The sequence below is a fragment of the Cervus elaphus genome, chromosome 11 (assembly GCF_910594005.1).
Source record: "Cervus elaphus chromosome 11, mCerEla1.1, whole genome shotgun sequence".
In the NCBI taxonomy this organism is placed as follows: Eukaryota; Metazoa; Chordata; class Mammalia; order Artiodactyla; family Cervidae; genus Cervus; species Cervus elaphus.
Window position 1 is genome coordinate 35730526 of NC_057825.1, and position 20517 is coordinate 35751042.

The 20517-nt window shown below is 41.7% G+C and overlaps 1 protein-coding gene across 1 annotated transcript in view; it reads right to left on the bottom strand.

Moving 5' to 3' along the window:
- The window catches only part of ALK (ALK receptor tyrosine kinase), a 725373-nt gene that overhangs the window by 532422 nt on the left and 172434 nt on the right, over positions 1 to 20517 (bottom strand). The gene's annotated exons all lie outside the window — the stretch shown is intronic.

Consider the following 20517-nt stretch of genomic DNA (forward strand, 5'->3'; position numbering starts at 1 on the left):
CTTCAGCAGTGGATAAGAACTGTATCTTGGTGATATGTGACGGTTAATTTTACGAGTCAACTTAACTGGGCCAAGGGATGCCCAGACATCTGGTTATGCATTATTTCTGGGTAGTCTTTAAAAGTGTTTCCAGAAGAGATTAACATTTGAATTGGTGGGCTAGATAAATCAAATGGCCCTCCCTAATGTGGGCGGGCACCATCCAATCCATTGAGAGTTTGAATGGAACAAAGAGGCAGAGAAAAGTTGAATTTTCTCTGCCTGACTGGTTAAGCTGACCATCAGTCTTCTCCTGCCCTTGGACTGGAATTTATACCATCAGCATCATTCCTGGTTCTCAGGCCTGCAGACTTGGACTAGAATTTACACCACCAGCTTTCCTGAGTCTCCAGCTCAGGCAGACGATGGGACATCACAGCCTCCATATTCTTATGACCCAGTTCCTTATCATAAATCTCATTTTATATGTATATACATACACATATATCTCATATTGGTTCTGTTTCTCTAGAGAACCCTAATACATGGTGCAACATGCTAAAATACACTGAGCCCTAGAGAACTGTGCTATGATTGAACTTTTCATCATATGCAATAAAATTATAAAAACTCTCTCAGATGCTGGCAAAGTCCACTTCCTTACAGATCAGAAGAAAGCTGGGACTATCAGCTTGTATCAAGTACTCCTGGTGAAACTCTGTCTACCTTGTGTGCTAATGGAGGGATTAGTAGCTCTTTGTTTGGCTGAATGTTTTTTATCCTTCAGGCTCAGCTTAGAATGTCACCTCCTTAAAAAGTCCTCCCCTGAACATCCTATCACAGGAGGTTCCCATATACTGGTATGATCCATCACTGCCCGTCATTTGCTTTCTTCACGCTGCTCATCCCAATCTATAATCACATATTTGTTTATCCATTTGCTCACTGACTCCCCTCCCAGAGTACAAACCCCATTGAGGGCAGGGATAGTATTTATCTTATGCACCTATACAAAGTGCTAGAATAGAATCTAGCAGAGAGTAAGTACTAAATAAATATTAGAAATGAAAGAAGAAAGGAATCCTAGACTGTGAAAATCTTGAGATCAATTATTGACCTCTAGGATTTTAGGACATTAGTCCACATCCTCAGGCCCCACTATGAAACAATCGAGTTTAACAAAAGTGATCTTAATGAAGTACTTCTTGCTATGAGTCAGATACTCTGCCAGCACTTTGTGAATATTATGTCATTTAGATCTACAACAACCCTATGGCATAGATATTAGAACCATTTCCACTTTCCAGGTGACAAAACTGAGGTCCAGAGAAGATACATAACTTGCCCTCATTTAACACTGCTAAAAATAATCAAAGATAAGATTCTCACTGAGGTCTGTCTGACTCCATAGCCTGATCCCTTACCAGTGGGCAATACTGCTAAGAATGTTGTTGTCATTGTTCAGTTGCTAAGTCATGTCTGACTATTTGTGACCACATGACTGTGGCACACAGGCTCCCCTGTCCTTCTCTAATTTGTGGAGTTTGCTCAGATTCATTTCTGTTGAGTTGGTGATGTTATCTAACCATCTCATCCTTTGCCACCCCCTTCTCCTTTAGCCTTCAATCTTTCCCAGCATCAGGGTCTTTTCCAATAAGTTGGCTCTTTATATCAGGTGACCAAAGTACTGGAGCTTCAGTTTCAGCATCAGTCCTTCCAATGAATATTCAGGGTTGATACTGAATATTGAATATTCAGGTTGACCACTAAGTTTGGGTTTATTTAAAGATGTGATTTTTAAAAAGCAGTTGGAAATAAATTTCAAACAATTAAACTTTTTTTTGTGAGAAATAAGAATTGTGTACAAAACTCTCTGGAAATGCATTCCTGACACAAAGCTAGAATTTGGACTGAGTCTCTACATGCTGGTGATAGGTACCCAAAATACAGGAGAATCATTTATCTTCAAGCCTGGATCTTTAGAAGACAAATAGTGATATGACAAGATTTGGCTTTGTTGGGACCCTTTAAATAAGAGGACAACTTGATTCAAATTATACTAAACTCTCAGTTTTCTACCCAGTGATAAAGTTTTATGCAGAAATCAGCTCCCATGCCAACTCCCAATATCTCCCCTAGTTGGGTCTACTGAGACATACTGAGGTAACTTAGAGACACATTAGTGAAAGAAGCCTGATGTGTTCTGGGCTTCTTCACAATTATAGTACTTTAGGCCAATTTAGGAGGAAAAATTCCTGTAACTTTTATCAGTTGCCAGTTTTGAGATGTCTATTGCCCTTTATGCTGCTTTTAATTCCAATTATCTTATGTTTTCTACTCAGTTCATTATATTTGAACCATATTACCAATGTCATCTCACTTGGGAGAGAAAAATAGAATCTAGCTTGCATTTGCCAGCCCTTCTATTCATCCTGCAGAAACATAATGGAGTAAACCATAAACATGTGTTATGCTATAAGAACTACAGCTCTTGAGATGAATCTCATGCAGTCCTGTATTTCTCACAAAATTTCAGGGCTGGAAGATACTTAGGAGGCCACCAAGTACATGTCTCCTCTCAAAGCCCTTAGCAATGATGACTGACACTTCTGTCTCTCCTCCACCAGTTCTGTGTGTGTGTGTGTGTGTGTGTGTGTGTGTGAGTGTGTGTCGGGGGGGGAGGGGTCACTAATCCATGAGTGGCCAATACTGACTGATGGAAAGGTCCTCCTTCTTCAGAATTACAATTTGACTTCTCTTAAATTGCCCTTTGGGAAACTGGAGAGAAAATAGTTCTTCTTTTCTAATCAGTGCTCTATTCATTATAATATGTTCCAACTAGTCTGAAATTTTAAAAACTTATCTTTGGAAACAGGTGCTTTTAAGAAAAATTGCTTCCATAATCAAACCCAAGAACAAATCTCAGGAAGAATTACCTACAAGTAGTAGATATTTTCTTTAAAAAATTGTTGAACTAATGAATGAATGAATAAATGAGTTTCTTCACACCCAAAAAACATGGAAATTTTCATTATATTCTTTAGAGATACTATTGGGTCACTCCAGGTACATCCATTCTGAAGTGAGAGAAGGAGAATATCTCTGTCCCCCTCTCCAACCCCAGCCTGGGAGAACAGAAGAAGCATCATTTTAAATTTCCCATCTCTTTAATATCCAGCACAGGGCCCAGCACAGAATGAATGCTCAACAAACACTCCAAAGTATTTCTAAAAAAGGAAAGAGCCCCAAGAGCCTCAGGAACCATTCAACCCAACTACTTCCCTTATGGAAATACAAAACAGAAACAAATATTCAGCAATACTCATAGGTTAGGCCTAGGTACTGAATATGACCTTGGAGTTCTTGGAAGGCTCACTATTTGAATGTTCCCTCCTCCAAACATCTCTCCCTCTGCTATTGTCACCTAAATTTCCTTGAATAGAAAAGTAGCCAGTTCCAGCACACACTGTCAAGCTTTCCCTTCAAAACTATCAAGACCCAAAGAAAGGATGAATTAATCTTAACTCACACTAAGGTGTAAAGAACTGTTGGCAGGCATTTTCCAGAAAGCTATTCAGTACATGATATCAACTACAAACAAAAGAATGAGTCAAGTGAGTCCTAAATCTTGCCTCTCTGGGCTAGGTCATAATGAGTGAATTGGGATTTCCTCTTTTCTCTGGGGAAAAACAGTAGCTTCAAAGAATGCTTGATGAACTTTCCTTCTTAAAAGATACAAGACCCACAATCCTATACTCATTAGGTGACCAGCTCTCCAGTGGCTTGCAAGGTTATCTATTATTCTGTTAATTACACATCACAGCATGCTCCATGATACCTGAGTCAGGACACATGAGACGCTGGTAGCATGTGAGTCCTTGGTCTACTCTGGAGTGGCACTTCCCACTCAAGACTTAAGAATCAGCTGCCCACATATAGCAGGTGCTCCAAGCCTATGGTCTAAGGCAATGCTTCTCAAATCTTAATATGTGTATGAATCACCTGGGTATCATTTTAGAAATTCAGGTTTTGTGTTTTTTTTGAGATAGAACATAATCTTTAATGAGCTGTAGGTTCTCAGTTATTGTTTCATAATATCTCAATTCATTCTGTTAAAGATAATTCCACCACTGGAAACACTAAATGCTTTAAAATAAGAAATTTTAAATTTTTAAGAAATTAAGAATTTGAAGACATTTTGTACTTAGAGTTCTCATTTATGGTAAATGTTTCAAATGTTAAGAACCAAAATAATGTTGTTAGCAGAAAATTGTCTTTCTATGAAAATTAGAACCAAAAACACTGAATAGAAAAATCTCAGGGTCTGGTTAACAAGACTCTTAAAAGCACAAAAGAGGCAAGGAAGTATATAGGGAGTTTCATGTGGTATCAGTCCAGTTCAGTCACTCAGTTGTGTCCGACTCTTTGAGACTCCATGAATCTCAGCACGCCAGGTCTCCCTGTCCATCACCAACTCCCGGAGTTTACCCAAACTCATGTCCATCGGGTCGGTGATGCCATCTAGCCATCTCATCCTCTGTCGTCCCCTCCTCCTCCTGTCCCCAATCCCTCCCAGCATCAGGGTCTTTCCTATTGAGTCAACACTTTGCATGAGGTGGCCAAAGTATTGGAGTTTCAGCTTCAGCATCAGTCCCTCCAATGAACACCCAGGACTGATCTCCTTTAGGATGGACTGGTTGGATCTCCTTGCAGCACAAGGGACTCTCAAGAGTCTTCTCCAACACCACAGTTCAAAAGCATCCATTCTTCGGTGCTCAGCTTTTTTCACAGTCTAACTCTCACATCCATACGTGACCACTGGAAAAACCATAGCTTGACTAGATGGACCTTTGTGGACAAAGTAATGTCTCTGCTTTTTAATATACTATCTAGGTTGGTCATAACTTTCCTTCCAAGGAGTAAGCATCTTTTAATTTCTTGGCTGCAGTCACCATCTGCAGTGATTTTGGAGCCCAAAAAAATAAAATTTGACACTGTTTCCACTGTTTCCCCATCTATCTCCCATGAAGTGATGGGACCAGATGCCATGATCTTAGTTTTCTGAATGTTGAGCTTTAAGCCAACTTTTTCACTCTCCTCTTTCACTTTCCTCAAGAGGCTCTTTAGTTCTTCACTTTCTGCCATAAGGGTGGTGTCATCTGCATATCTGAGGTTATTGATATTTCTCCTGGCAATCTTGATTCCAGCTTGTGCTTCATCCAGCCCAGCGTTTCTCATGATGTACTCTGCATATAAGTTAAATAAGCAGGGTGACAATATACAGTCTTGACGTACTCCTTTTCCTGTTTGGAACCAGTCTGTAGTTCCATGTCCAGTTCTAACTGTTGCTTCCTGACCTGAATATAGGTTTCTCAAGAGGCAGGTCAGGTGGTATAGGTAATGTCATTCCCATTTCTGAGATGAGCAAACAAAGACTCAAAAAGCTAAGGTAATTAAAGCTACCACTGTCTAACCCAGGTTTATCTGTCATCAGGACCTTCCTAGTCCTCCATACCTTGCTGCTTCTGCCCTCACTAAGGACACTAACTTGATAGAATGGTCCTGGAAGGTAGAAAGAAGGAAAAATAGTCTTGTCATCTGACCATCTGAGTGATCTTAAAGAGTCTTTTAGCCTGATTGAGCCCCAAGCTATTTAATTTCCATTGTAGGGATCACACTGAGGATCACACACAGTGGAATTTACAAAAGCATTTGTACTCTACAGATGTCTACGTCTAAGGAAGAGGATGTTTTTATTTTATTTTCAAAGATGGGTAAATAGTTCAAATCTTTGTCGACTGACAATGTAGAGTTAGATTCTCTATCATAATTCATATAGCAGATTTCCTATCATAATTCATATTATATATATGGGCAGAGAGTTCCTAAATCGAGGTTACTGTGTTTCTCAAGAAAATTCAATTACATGCAGTTAATAAACACTTTTCATAAACAAAAACAAAATTACACCAACACCATAGAATGGTCCTCAAAGGTAGGAAGAAGGAAAAACAGTTTTGTCATTTTATGCCAACCTTGCTCTCCAAGAATTCAAGGGACCCACCTAAGACTGAGCAAGGGGATTCCAAGCAGGAACAGGGACTGGGGTTCATCTGGCTAGATGCCCAACCTTCAGCAGCAGGTAGCTGAGCATCTGCCAGGGTCTGCAATGAAGCCAAAGGAGATACCCTGTGCATTGCACATGTCCAGCTGCCACAGGCATTTGAGGTTAAGACGGAGTGGAGCTGTGTGTGTTCCAATCCTTGTGCTCATACCAAATCCAGGATAAGTGCCTGTCTTCTCTGCTAGGCCCATCAGTCTCATTTCTCCTTTTGTCAACATCCTGCTAAGACTCTGCCAACTCAGACAAGGCTTTTGAAGCTAACATAGTTCTGCCTACAAAGGGAAGAGAAACAGGTTGGGAACTTCAGAATGTGCAATAAAATGGAAACCCTTCCCATGTTCCCAGCACTGAGGCATTAAAATAAAATCATTTGACAATTATTTGCTTGGATCAAGAAAGTGAAGTCATTTTCAGAGCAGCCACTAATCTTAAAAAAAAAATTAATGACTGTGATTTGATCTGAGCAAGGAACCAGAGCACTTGAAGATTTTGCTGCTGGAGGCTCCACACTTTCATGAGGTTATCGACAAAGATTGGAGGGTGAGTTATGGTGGGGGGTGGGGTGGGGAAGCACGACCACCGTGAGCATTTCCAGAAGTGGTAGGAGTCGACTAAGTTAAGATCAATGATTTCCTTGATTACCTTGCTTCCCCCTCTCACAAGCTTGGTCTCCGTCTCAATTTCTATTCCTATCGGCCAGAAAAATAAAGATTGTTTACAGAGCTGAAATAACACCTGCTTGGTTTATCTTATTTTAGAAACAATAAAAGCTAGGGAGTTGGAGGGATTAACGAGGAAAAAAATCAATTGTGTTCTTTCATGTTGGAAACATTAAAAAATAAGTCACCCTGCTCTCTGCTCTAAGGCCCAATTTGGCTCTCCATTACCCAGGGCGATTTCCAATCTCAGACTGCAAATTCCCAAGGTTTAAACTCGACTGCACTATAACAGGGTGCCCTTGAAAGACTCAAAGAAACTTTTTCTGGTCAGTTTTTTATAATCCCAGGCCATGAATGTGATCCTAAACATGCCAAAAGAAAACATTTACTTTTGGCACTAACACCTAAACACAATCAGCAACCTGAATGTGGCTGAATTGCTTTAAATGTTTTCAAAGTGTTTTACATTCTTGTTATTTTATGGCATCTTTGTAAGGAAGGCAAAGGAGATTTTTACCCACCATTATACAGACGTGTGTGTTGATACCAAAACGAAAAGAAGGATGAACTGGCTGAGCCCAAATCTCAAGGATAAGTGGTTAAGCTGGATTAGAATCCAGGTGGGAATACCAGACCACCTGATCTGCCTTTTGAGAAATCTGTATGCAAGTCAGGAAGCAAGAGTTAGAACCGGACATGGAACAACAGACTGGTTCCAAACAGGAAAAGGAGTACATCAAGGCTGTATATTGTCACCCTACTTATTTAACTTATACACAGAGTACATCATAAGAAACACTAGGCTGGATGAAGCACAAGCTGGAATCAAGATTGTGGGGAGAAATATCAATAACCTCAGATATGCAGATGACACCACCCTTATGGCAAAAAGTGAAGAAGAACTAAAGAGCCTCTTGAGGAAAGTGAAAGAGGAGAGTGAAAAAGTTGGCTTAAAGCTCAACATTCAGAAAACTAAGATCATGGCATCTGGTCCCATCACTTCATGGCAAATAGATGGGGAAACAGTGGAAACAGTGGCTGAATTTATTTTTGGGGGCTCCAAAATCACTGCAGATGGTGATTGCAGCCATGAAATTAAAAGACGCTTACTCCTTGGGAGAAAATTTATGACCAACCTAGACAGCATATTAAAAAGCAGAGACATTACTTTGTCCACAAAGGTCCATCTAGTCAAGGCTATAGTTTTTCCAGTGGTCATGTATGGATGTGAGAGTCGGACTGTGAAGAAAGCTGAGCACCGAAGAATGGATGCTTTTGAACTGTGGTGTTGGAGAAGACTCTTGAGAGTCCCTTGGACTGCAAGGAGATCCAACCAGTCCATCCTAAAGGAGATCAGTCTTGAGTGTTCACTGGAAGGACTGATGTTGAAGCTGAAACTCCAACACTTTGGTCACCTGATGGGAAGAGCTCACTCATTAGAAAAGACCCTGATGCCGGGAAAGATTGAAGGTGGGAGGAGAAGGGAATGACAGAGGATGAAATGGTTGTCTGGCATCACCAACTCAATGGACATGAGTTAACTCCGGGAGTTGGTGATGGAAGGGGAGGCCTGGTGTGCTACAGTCCATGGGGTCTCAAAGAGTCGGACACGGCTGAGAGACTGAACTGAACTGAACTGAATATAATTCTCTTTTTGTTCTGCCATGCTCCTTTGCAGGATGCTGCCAGTCCTAACATGGGAGTGGGCTTATCAGATAAGACAGCCAGGCCATCCAGGGTGATCCTGAGCAGGCATGGCAGAACGCAGGATATAACATCCTTTCTCCCCCAGACACATCTCCCTGTAGAAGGAGATCTGGAGAAGAACAGGGCAGTTTTAAGAGTGATCCAGCACTCTCTCTCTCTCTCTCTCTCACACACACACACACACCACCCACCTTTATGACTAGGTGTGATACCAACCACTCCCTGACTGAGTTTCTTCATCTCTGATGAGGGAATACCAGGTACTTTAGAATACCTGGTCTAAACATCATCTAAAGTGATGTTCCATAACTATATGACAATGAAGGTCTGTTTTCAGGCTAAACATTTTTGCCAGCCTATGCATGTTAGTTGTACCTGAGTAGCCACTGATATTATTATTTATCAACAAGAAAAATGATTCTGAGTGAGTTTATATTTTTCTAACTAGCACAGCTTCTAAATTCATTTGAAGAAAAGTAGTATAAAACGTGCAGGACAAAACAGCTCCTCAGCTTAAGGAGCTGACAGGAGCCAGCATGGACATGAGATGGGCTCTTTCCTAGAGCTGGTATGGCATATGTATGAGTGCGTGATTTTGAGCTCAGTTTCCTACGAAGGAATGGTTATGCAGTTTCTTCTCCATCAGCTTCTCTAACAACACTAACTTTAGGAGGGGGAGACTAGGGGATCAGTGGGGAGGGGCAGTGAGGGACTCTCTAGCAGTTTGCCACAATGAAGTTATTTCATTCCAAAGCTAATGGCCAACACCACTTGTCTGTGGGCTGTTGATGTCTTAGTCCTAGCTCCCTTCAAGGGACCAGCCTGCTTCAACATCAATGCTGCAGTCAGGGGTCCTGACTCTCCACAAGGGAAAGGCACTGTATGAGGGCCCAGGCTGCATTGGCCAAGAAGCCCCAGTGTCAAATACCCAAATATTCTCGGGTCTGTTCTGAGACAAAGCCATTGATTGATGCTTTGAGAAGGAACCCTAATGTTTGGAGTAGGTGTTCTCCAGGGACCAATTTTACTATGGTACCTATGTCTGCAGACTGTCTCAGGGGACCAAGATTCAATCCACACATGGTGGAAAATGCTAACCTGACATCTTCATTCTCCTCAAATGGATCCTGCCTAGAGAAGAGGGCTGAGTTTCAGAAGGGAGAAGGCAAGAGCTGGCCATGCCTGGGTGCCTTGACTGTCTGGCAACAAACCGAGTACACTTCATCCCTTCTCATGTAATTCTCTCATTGACTTTGTGAGGCACAAATCAACACCCATCTCTCCATTTTGTGTATGGGGAAATTGAGGCTCTGAAAGCATAACTAACTTGCACAAGGTCATATAGCTGATCGACCGAAGAACATAGTCATGGCTGGAAGCCTGTGCTCTTCCTAATATACGTAAGAAAATTGCAATGAAGGGGGTTTGGGCCCCTCATGGAATCTATGCCACATTGTCAACCTATGGATTAATCTTCAGATGTGTCAATTCCTACCTTTCCACCAGTGCTAGCTAAAATGACTCAAAAAGAATAAAATGAACAAGTTTTTAAAAATATATGCTAGGAGGCTTCCGTTAGCCCAGATTCATCTCTGCAGTGCTGACAGAGCGTGGAGTCAGAACAAAAAGAAACCTGAATGCCACACGCAGGGCAGATAGGTTGCTGAACATGAGACACCCAGCCCACATCCCCCAACCTCCTAGCCACCTCTGTGCTCTGCAAACGTGCCTCTAGGCCTCTGTACATGCTGTTCCCTCGGCCACCAGAACTCTTTCCCCACTTTACCTGGCTAACTTCTGGTCTTGTTCAGGACTCAGCTCAGAGGCCCGTCCTGGGAGAAGCTTTCCCTGATGTCCCTGGCAAATGCTCTCAAGGTCTTTAAGACTTTTCTTTGATGGTCCTTTTCAGATTTTCTACTTCATTGTTCCTAGGTGCTTGTGTAATATTTGCCTTCCCAGCCAGGCTGTGAACTCAAAAGGGGACTGAGACCCATCTGTTTATTCCCACCACATAGTAGACCCTTGAAAACGTGTGTTGATGGCTTTAGAACTGTCTCAGGACTCTGTACGAAGCCCTGAACGAAGTGTACTTCTGAACGAAGTATGGAAGTATAATCCATCATTCACTCATTCATTCATTTATTCTTCAAATAAGTGCCAAACACTGTACTGGGATTTAGAGGCATAACCACAAATAAAAACAGCAAGATCCTGCCACCCAGAAAACTGACATTCTAAGTGAAAGAGCAGATCAGGACATCAGGGAAAGGTAAAAGCCATGATGACAAAGTAGATCTGAATGGAGGTTAAAGAGTGACACAGTGGCCAGGGAAGACCTCCAAGAAGACGGCAGTTGATCAGAATCTTATATGCATGGAGGTCAAAAACAGCAGGTGACATTGAAAAAAAAAGAGAGTTCTGCACCAGAGGATGCTATGGTTGCAAAAACTTTAAGGCAGGAGCCTGTGTGGCAAGATCCAGGAAAGGCCATGAGGCCACTGTGGCTGGAGTGAAGACTGGGAGGGGAGAGAATTAGGAGGTGAATTCAGAGGGGTGGCCTGAAGCATAATGATATAGCAACAGCAGCTGGTGCCAGACGCTGTTCCAGGTACCCTATGAGAACCCATCAACCCCATTTTACAGATTCAAGGCAGAGGTATAGAAAGGTCAACTGCCTGTCCAGTGATATAAGTGGCAGAGCTGAGATTTGAACCCAGGTGATCTGATTCCAGAGGACAGGGTCTTATTATACCATCCTGTTGTGCCCTGTACATAGGCTGCCAGATAAAATACAGGATGCCTAGTCACATATGAGTTTCAGATAAACAACAGGCACTTTTTTAGTTTAAGAGTATCTCAAATATTTTGCGGCATCCTGTGTTTGTTGTTGTTGCTACTGTTTTTTTGGGGGGGTTTTTGTGTGTGTGTGTGTGTATTTTTTTTCCAGGTCTATCAACACCACCTGGATTTTTTCCTAAATGTCCCAAAATCCTTTAGAGCAGAGGTCAGCAGATTTTTTCTTCAAAGGATCAGAGAGTAAACATTTTGGGCTTTGAAAGCCATACACAGCTTCTGTCTCACATTTTTCACTTGCTTTTTTCTTCTTTTGGTTGCTGTTGCTTGTTTTTAACAACACTTTAAAAATATAAAAAAATTCTCAGCACATAAGGCATGCCCTCTACAGTTTCTGATCCTTGATCTAGAAGCTTCTGAGTACCAGACAGACATGATCTTACTTAGGCCTTGGTTCTCTGTGCTCGAGAATCAACTCACACCTTCCTAAGAGATAGTGTTTATCTCCTACCCACAGTACGCTTGTTGGAGGAGCATGGAAGGGTTGCTAATTTTTGCTTCAACATTGGCTGGAGAATGGCTGCCTGATGGCCTCAGGGCTGGGACTCAATCTGGCATTACTGTGCAACCATGGCTCCTATTAATGAGGCACTGGACAAGCCTTTTCTGAGGATCAGGGTTGTCTTAGTTGTGTCTGGGTTGGTGATATGACCCCAGGGCTTCCATGCCAAGGGTCATGGATCTGTACCTTGTGGACCAGGTCTCCTTGGTCTCTTTTCTTCTCCCCATCCCTGTGTCTGTGCAAATGGGACCATGGGCTTGCCTCAGCTTCTTCTCTCCCCATGTTCTGCTTCTGTCTTGTTCATCCCCATGGGTGTCCTCCTCCAGGCCTCTACTGTTTCTTTCTTTTTCTTCTTATTCAAAAGGTTTCAGTTCAAAATACATTTCCTACTCCAACAGACCTTCAAGTTTCCCATTTCCTGGACATTTCAGATTTGCCTGGAAGAGTCTCAAAGATAAAGTCTCGTTTTCCTTTTGTTCTCACTATGTCCTACCAAGTCCTTTGTGTGTGTGGAAACCACTGCCTCTTTATATGCTTGGTGTACACTGTCCTACAATTTAACTTCTCTGAGAATTAAAAGCTGTCTTTCTCTTTCTTTGCAATCCACACTTCACTTTGCACATAATGAAGGCACTAGATTATTTTCCAAGTGAAATTCTTTCATGTCCCATCTCCTTTCTCTGTGTTTCTAACCTATCTCCTCACTGGTTGCCAGCCTCATCCCTTTTCTGAAGTTAACCAATTTAAATGCAAGTCTGCAGGATCCTCACACAAGATCTTTTTCTTCATTATTGTACCTTCCTGTTCCGTGAAAACATTCATCATCCCTCACCTAACTTAGGTTTTCCATCTGCCTTTCCATTTATCCAATTTAGTGGGTGATTTAGCTCACTCTATGGGACCTGGTGTACAAGAAATGGTAAGTAATAATGAAACAGCCAAGCAATGCTATTGACTGAGCCCTCCACCAGGGACTTAGGAAGTTCTAGAGAAATAAAAGATCCATGGATATGCATGAGTGTGTGTGAGCATGTGTGTGCATGGATGTATGTGTGCATGCACATGTGTATGGAGAGGGATGTCAGTTTGATTTAATCTTCTAGGGACAGGATACAGCACAGGAGGTCTTCCCCTGGACATCCTCTCTGGGGAACTTCAGTGTCTGGCTATGACCAATCTGACTGTTTTAAATCAGAAACACTCTATGGCGTTTGGACAGGATTTAAAAATAATAAGAAAGATGTCACTAATTTCTGTCTCTCTTTTCTGTAACTTGGTCCTTTGGGTTACCTCATCCTGTGGAATATGGAGCTGGAGAAACCCATTAGTGATAGGTGCCATGCTGAACAGATCTGAATAACTATTTAACAGTAGTGCCAATTAAAACATTAATAAGTCATTGCTTCCAAAGTCAAAAGCCATTGTCACATTAATTCTTTTGTGCACAGAAGATGTCCACAGCTCCTAAGAGTGCAAATAATAGTTTTGCCAACATTGGGAATACATGTAAATCCATGGCTGATTCATATCAATGTATGACAAAACCCACTGGAAAAAAAAAATAATAATAAAAAAAAAAAAAGAAAGCAAAACATAATTACTCAACAATAAACACACTGTACACTAGTAACAGCTGTTATCAACAGCATGTTTGAAGCCAAAACAAAGGAAGTATTATAGGATTTTTTTAAACCCCTGCCTATCATTCTCATGGAGGGAAAGCCACAGGAAGTGTGGCTAAGCTAGAAGTATTTTACTCAGCTACCATTCTACTCTTGCTTTCAGACCAGGCAAGATGTCTGGCCTCATTCTGTCTAGCCAGAAAGTGGGAAGATGAATTCTAAAGTAGAGTTACTTAGATTTTCAGTACAGGTCTACTCAGTAGTCATGTACAAATTTTTTTGTTGTTGTTGATATCAGAGGACTAGCTTTGATCACTGCTTTACTCTGGCTGTGAATTTTATATTGGCTTTCCAGATAAATAGAGGTCCATATAGCAATGACTGATCACCATTTATACTGAGAATCTTGTCTGATACCTGTAACTGTGGGAAAGAAAGGGATGGTAAATACAGTTCATTTTGTGAGTATCTATATACATATTTGTTTTTTTTCCATAGAGTCACAGAAATCCCAGCACAATTTAAGACAAATGTGAGCCAGGCAAAATCTTCTGCCCTTTCATCACTGCCCCACCCCCAGCCCTGTGCACATGTGTGCCTGAAAGTGCACAGACATGTTTAGCCTGTCTCTGGAGCCTGAGTGACCAACTGGCCATGAGACTCTTGGTTCCCATACTTATTATCTGAGTGACCTCAGGCAAGCTAATCAACCCTCCAAGTCTTGATTTCTTCATTTGAACATGGGGGATAATAATGGTATTTGCATCCTTATTGGGTAAGGATGAAGTACGAAAATGCATGTCACACTTGTGGCTGCCACACCTGGCACATAGTAAGGGCTTAAAAATGTCAGCCAATATTATCATTTTTGGTCAAGCTCCCCCACTGCAGAATCTCAGGGGATATCCCAACACTAGACCTCAAAAACTAAATAGACCTATCAGATTCCATAAAGACCTCTCCTGTGAGCTTTGCTAACTAATCTTAACTATGGTCCGGTCCAAGTGAGTGCCATGGATTTCAGAAGTTGCCCTTGTTTGACAGGTATTTGCCTTTTTTGCAACAGACATTATAGACACAAATGTGGGATCCCTGCTGATTTTTGTTTAGTGTGGAAGGAGTGTTTGGGACCCCGAAATGCAAGGAGCTTTGTAGACAACTCACTAATCTACAGATAGTAAGATCAGAGAGCTGTCTTCAACATGCCTCAGCATGCCCTTGTCTCCATCCTGGAACTCTGAAGGTGCCTCTGTTTTCATGCCTACACCCCACCCCCAGAGCCTGATGGTTCCCCCCTCCTTCCCTTGTGGTCTAAGGAAAGAAACAACTGATTGTGGCTGCAGGTTTCCCAGAAAGTTCTGGTGAATTATCTCTGCCCCTCTGATCTGCCTCCCAGGGACACAGAGGCCACCAAAGAGAGAACATCCCTCTCTTAGGAACTACTGTTATATTGTAGAATCTGGCAACTGCAGGGTGACGTGACTTAGGGGACTCTTGCCACTAACAGAGAATGAGCTTAGGAGGCAGACACAGGGCTTCATTACTGAAGAACCAAGACACCAGGCCCTGCTTATAACTGTGGGAAGTAGCATAGTAGAGAGGAAGAGTAAGCAGAAGTCTAAGGCAGACAGATGTGCGTGGAACTCCTAGTTTTTCCAGCCACTTCATAAAGCAGTTTAGAAATCCTTGGAGCGTCAGCCTTCCTGTCCAAATGGAGGCGATGAGAAGGATGAGGACTCCCTACCAGAAAGGCAGGCACTCCTGAGGAGTAGCTCTCGCCTTCTCAGCTGACCTGGAGAGCAGCCTTATTGGGAGAGTGCAGTTAACACTCTTCTTGGAGAAGTAAATCCTTTAAAGGCACAAGGACAAGCCAGCATTGGCAAACAAGACGGAAATAGATTAGAAATGATTTCTAATGGAATTTAAGCAGAAACTACAGCACTGCCTTCCCCTGCTGCTGTCTGCTGAGGACTCATTGGGGAGTCCCTTGGTGCCCCCAGTAAAGAAACCACCAAGCTTGTCCTCTGGTTCCACACATCAGGTAGAGGGGAATGTTGGTGAAACAGCTCGCCCTATGTGGATGAGAGTCACTCTTTCGACAAAAAACAGACTTCTGTATGGGGTGAGCAGTCTCTTCCCTTGGGTTCCAGTAATGATTTCAGAAGTTTAGAAGGACTTTAAATAGGAGGCAATGAGAATACAATGTATATTTAGTATCTAATTTAGACGGTTCATTTAAAAATCAGAAAGCATTCACCTCTACTCAAAAATGGCCCATTCTAGGTTAAATTCTTAATTATTCTGGAAAATGCAAATGAGAAGCTATAAATATAGAGTCAGGGAATAATCACGGTCTGCACAGTGTAAATTCAAGCCAATCGGTAAAGGGGGAAAGAAAATCATTTGCCTTTGACATTAAATCCAGCTGTTCTTTTAAAGTTGGCTTTCCCTAACTGAGGATTTTACATTTGCTATGACCAAACCAGCTCCAAAACCTAAGTTTAGACAATACTTAATCTGGATGTCTAATAGTTCATTCTTTTCTAACATCATTGAACACTTCCATTAAACCAAAGTTATTATTATCAACATTATGAGGCCTGACAGAAGCAAGCCCATTGTTCAAACAAATTGACCTCCACTACAATTGACCTTAACATTGCTCAACTGCTTGACAGTCAATTATCTCTTGATCTCCCTTCAAATGGGCCTCATTGCTGAAATAACTAATCCATTACAGAGGGAAGTTTATTTTAATAGCTGAGCAGAGGGTTGCTTTTTGCAGTCGCCCCTCGAGTATATATTGTGGAGCAACTTGTAGCCCTCGATCTACCTGACAAGAGAAAGCACCGTGCCAAATCCATGTTGCAGGAGAGAGAGAGTAAAGGGATGGTTAGGACTCAGTTATGACTGAGATGATGTCAGCGCTTAAAATATAGCAGCTCTTGCAGACATACCCTATTGTGTCTCTAAACTGTGAAGCAGAAGAGGACACGGGAATACAGGAAGGCTTAAGCAACTAGCTGAAGGCATCCAGCCACACAAAGAGACTGGGTAGGGGAGCTCTAAGGCCCTTCCTATGTCCAGGAATCTATGGCAGTGCCTCAACAATGTCTTCTGGAGTCAGGTGACTTGGGTATAGGTTGCTGCCACCACTATCAGGATGCATGACACTGAGCAAGTTGTATAACCTTGCTAAACCTCAGTTTCTTCATCTGTATAACAGGGGTAATGATATCCATTATTTAGGGGTGCTCTGAGGCACATATAAAGCATCAGTCTAGGATCAGACCCATAGTAGGCACCAAACTAGTATTATTACATTGATTATAAATGCTATTATCTCTTTCTAGTCACTTTGGAAGTCAGTTTTTCCCCCAGAGGTGTGACCCTTGAGCATTTCTATGTTTGTATGGCAATCTTGGCATTGATAGCTTCAAGGATAGGTATTTTCCCAGACCAAGAATGAGACCTAATGAAATAGGAGAGTTAATAAAAATGAGTGCTTCATGAACCAGGAAATTAAGTGTTTCCCCATCAAACCAAGCTCAGCCCCTAAGTTTATTGGATGTTGGAGACCCACCTGCCTCTGAAGGCGCTCACAGCACCTCTGCTTCAGACCAGTTGGCCCTGCCTGACAGGTCACAGGCTGTAGCAGAAGGGCCAAGTATTCTTGCTTGGAGAATTCCATGGACAGAGAAGCCTGGTGGGTTACAGTCTATGGGGTTGCAAAGAGTTTGACACGACTGAGCAACTAACACTAGTATCAGGCTTAGAGACGGAACTTAATAAATAATTGTTAAATAAAATCCTTTATATACCTAACCTGCAAGACCTCAACTTAACTCTCCTTTTGAATAAGAAGCATCCAAGTGTCCTTGACAGAACTGGAACACATGTCCAGGGGAAGAGGAAGAGATCTTTACCTCCAGCTTCTGGGTGTAGCCCAGCTTCCAGAAGGCTTTTCTGGAAGCCACTGTACACCCTCAGGCTCCTGGCTCTTGGATGAGGGCAATCCAACCCAAAAAGGGCAGAAGAGACTTCCCTAAATTCAAGGGTTTTTCCAGCAATAATGACATCAGTATAGTCTACTTTTGACAATGGTCTATATGCATTAATAATGACAACCATGGCTAACATATAATAGGATCTACTATGTGTCAAGCACTGTGATCAGAAACCTTCATATAATTTTCATTTTTCATTTGATTCTCAGAATAATCTATGAGGTATTCACTAGTGTTACTCTAAGTGTAGAGATAAGGAAGTAAAATCTAGTTTAAAGGTTAAGTAACCTGATCAAGGTCACCCAACTTAATGTTACTCTGCTTCCCAATACCTTGGTGATTCTTACTTCAACTTTTTAAAGGCAGAGCAGGGATAGATATCAGGAGACAGTGGCTCAGTAGGATAAATGACATGGCCGAGGCCACATAGCTAGTTTAGCAGACCAACCATTCCAGTGTGCCCAGGACAACTGTAATTTTAAAATGAAGCATCCTGTGTCCTGGGCCAACCATCAGTCCCAGACAAACCAGCACAGTTGGTCATCCTATGAGGGGGTAGAACCCAGGACCTGTGAGTACTAGTACAGTGCTCTTTCCATCACAAACTGTACTTTCTCTCTTAATAATGAAAGATGAAGTCATTAGGATGCATGTATTCATTTTTTCTGGGCCCTCCGTGAAACAGGCATTTCAGAATCTGTTTATAACATCAATCACTTTAGCTCTCAAGAAGAGACAGACCCCAGCTGGAACTGTTCTTTCTCGTACACTCTAGTGATGAAATGCCCAGTATCTCCCCTGCCTCCTCCCCTCTGCTCAGCACACCTGGACTCCTGCCACTCATGTGCATAATGCTCCTAGAGACATCTGGCCCAGCATTTCGTGTCCTGTCAACACAGATGTCAAGCAGGTAAGATGAAAGGACGTAACTCCAAGGAACACTGCTCATCTTCTAGCCCCAGTCTGGGGGAAGTTCTAACGATTACTCATTAGATAGCTACAAAGAGAGAAAAATGACTGGCTATCGTCCGGCTGTCAGTTGGTGCCTGGAGCAGCCTTTGCTATTTCTTGTTTAAGCAAGTCTTCTGGGGAAGGTACCAAGACTTTCAAATTAAGGTGGATTATAGACTAGATATCTTAAGGAGCTATCCAGGGAATTTTCATGGTTTCAAGAACTGATGATAGTTGTGTCAATGTTTGTGGTTCTGCCAGCAGCCAGCACATCTTCTCTGTGAAAGTGGCAGAAGGAACAATGGACACATTTAGCAAAGGGAGCCAAAGCCCTAAAGAGCCTAATTTTCACAACAACTATCTGAGCCAGCCTGTAGATTCCAAGCAAATGTGAGTCCCATAAATGGTAACTGAGCAACAGCAGTTGATGGCTTTTTGAGAAATAAACCTATTCATGTCTTTCTTAGGACATCTACTCAGAATACTTTTCTAATATAAAGCAAGTAGAAATTGCATAGAGAGAAAGTCAGCTTTGATTACATAAAAATCTACTAATCGGTACACATCAGAAGGTGTCAAAAGTAAAAACAGAAACAAGAAACCAAAGGAAAAGATACAACAAAAGGTTGATTACATTGACATATAAAGTTCTTGATCATCAATTAAAAATTATAAACCTGAGAATAATAAAATGGGCAAAAATAAAATAGTGATTTGAAAATAGATACCTAGCATAAGTAAATAAGTAACACAAAAAAATAAGAAGGGGAAAGTTTAATATGGAGATGCAAACCTAAAAATTGAGATTTGCTTCTTAAATACACACATACACACACACACACACACACACACAGAGTGTGAGGGACTATAGAAACAGTCACTTTATCCTTGGGTGGTAGTACTAAGTATGAGAGCAACTTTTATGTTTAGCAGCTTGATAATAGGCATTATGGTCTTTTAAAAAATCCATTCTCTGTAGCCCAGTAAGTCATTTGCATAAATTCTAAACTCATAATTAGAAATGGGTAAAATGATATTGTAAATGATTATCAATTAAAGCATTATTTATAATAATGAAAAATTTAAAGAGCCTAAATAGTTTAAAATATAAACTACATCTACAAAGTAGAATTTTACAATCATTAAGAATCATGCTTTCAAAGGAAATTTAGTGGTGTGAGAAAAGCTCACAATGTAATACTTAGTATAAAAGCTGTATATATACTATAGTCAATATGACTCTAAATTATGTGTGTGCATATCTGTATATATGGGGCTTCCCTGGTGGCTCAGTGGTAAAGAATCCACTTGCCAAAGCAGGAGCCATGGGTTCAATACCTGGGTCCAGAAGATCCCCTTCTCCCCTTCTGGAGAAGGAAACGGCAACCCATTCCAGTATTCTTGCCTGAAAAATCCCAGGGACAGAGGAGACTAGTGGGCTACAGTCCATGGGGCTGCAAAAGAGTTGGGCATGCTCAGTGACTAAACAACAGTTATCAAATACGGAATGACCTTGCATTACTGCATAATCAGAAAACACACATATAAAAAAAGGCAAAGAAGAGTATGGAAAGGGGCTGGGGTCTCTTGATTTTCACTCTCACACTAGCCCTTCCTCTTTTTTTTTAACCATCTACAGACATTGTGTCTGTTTCTAGGCTCTCTTTACATCCATCCATGTTTCTTTTCCTATAAGGAGAGAGCAAGGAAAGCTTGTGGTTAGAATCATGTCTTCTTTCTTTAGCCACTGAGAGGCCAACAGTCAGAACCAGACCTCCTATGGTTGGAAGGAGGAAAACAGCACCCAACCGCAAACTCTTTGAGGGCAGAGACTGGGCCTCAGCAGCTAGGCCTGTGCTGGCCAGGCCACTGAAGTGACCTCAGCATAGGTATACTTCAGCACACACTGTCTCTTACTGCTAAGTACTGAAGGCTACTGAATATGTGGGATGCATCTCTTCCTTCAAAGGAGCTCCCTCTTCAGAGGAGAGATTAAACAGATTTACAGTGAACTATAACACACAAAACGAGGTACCATGAAATGAACGTGCACTGAAATGCCATGGCAAGAAAGAGTGGGGGGTATAAACTCGCAAGGACAAAGAGAATAAGA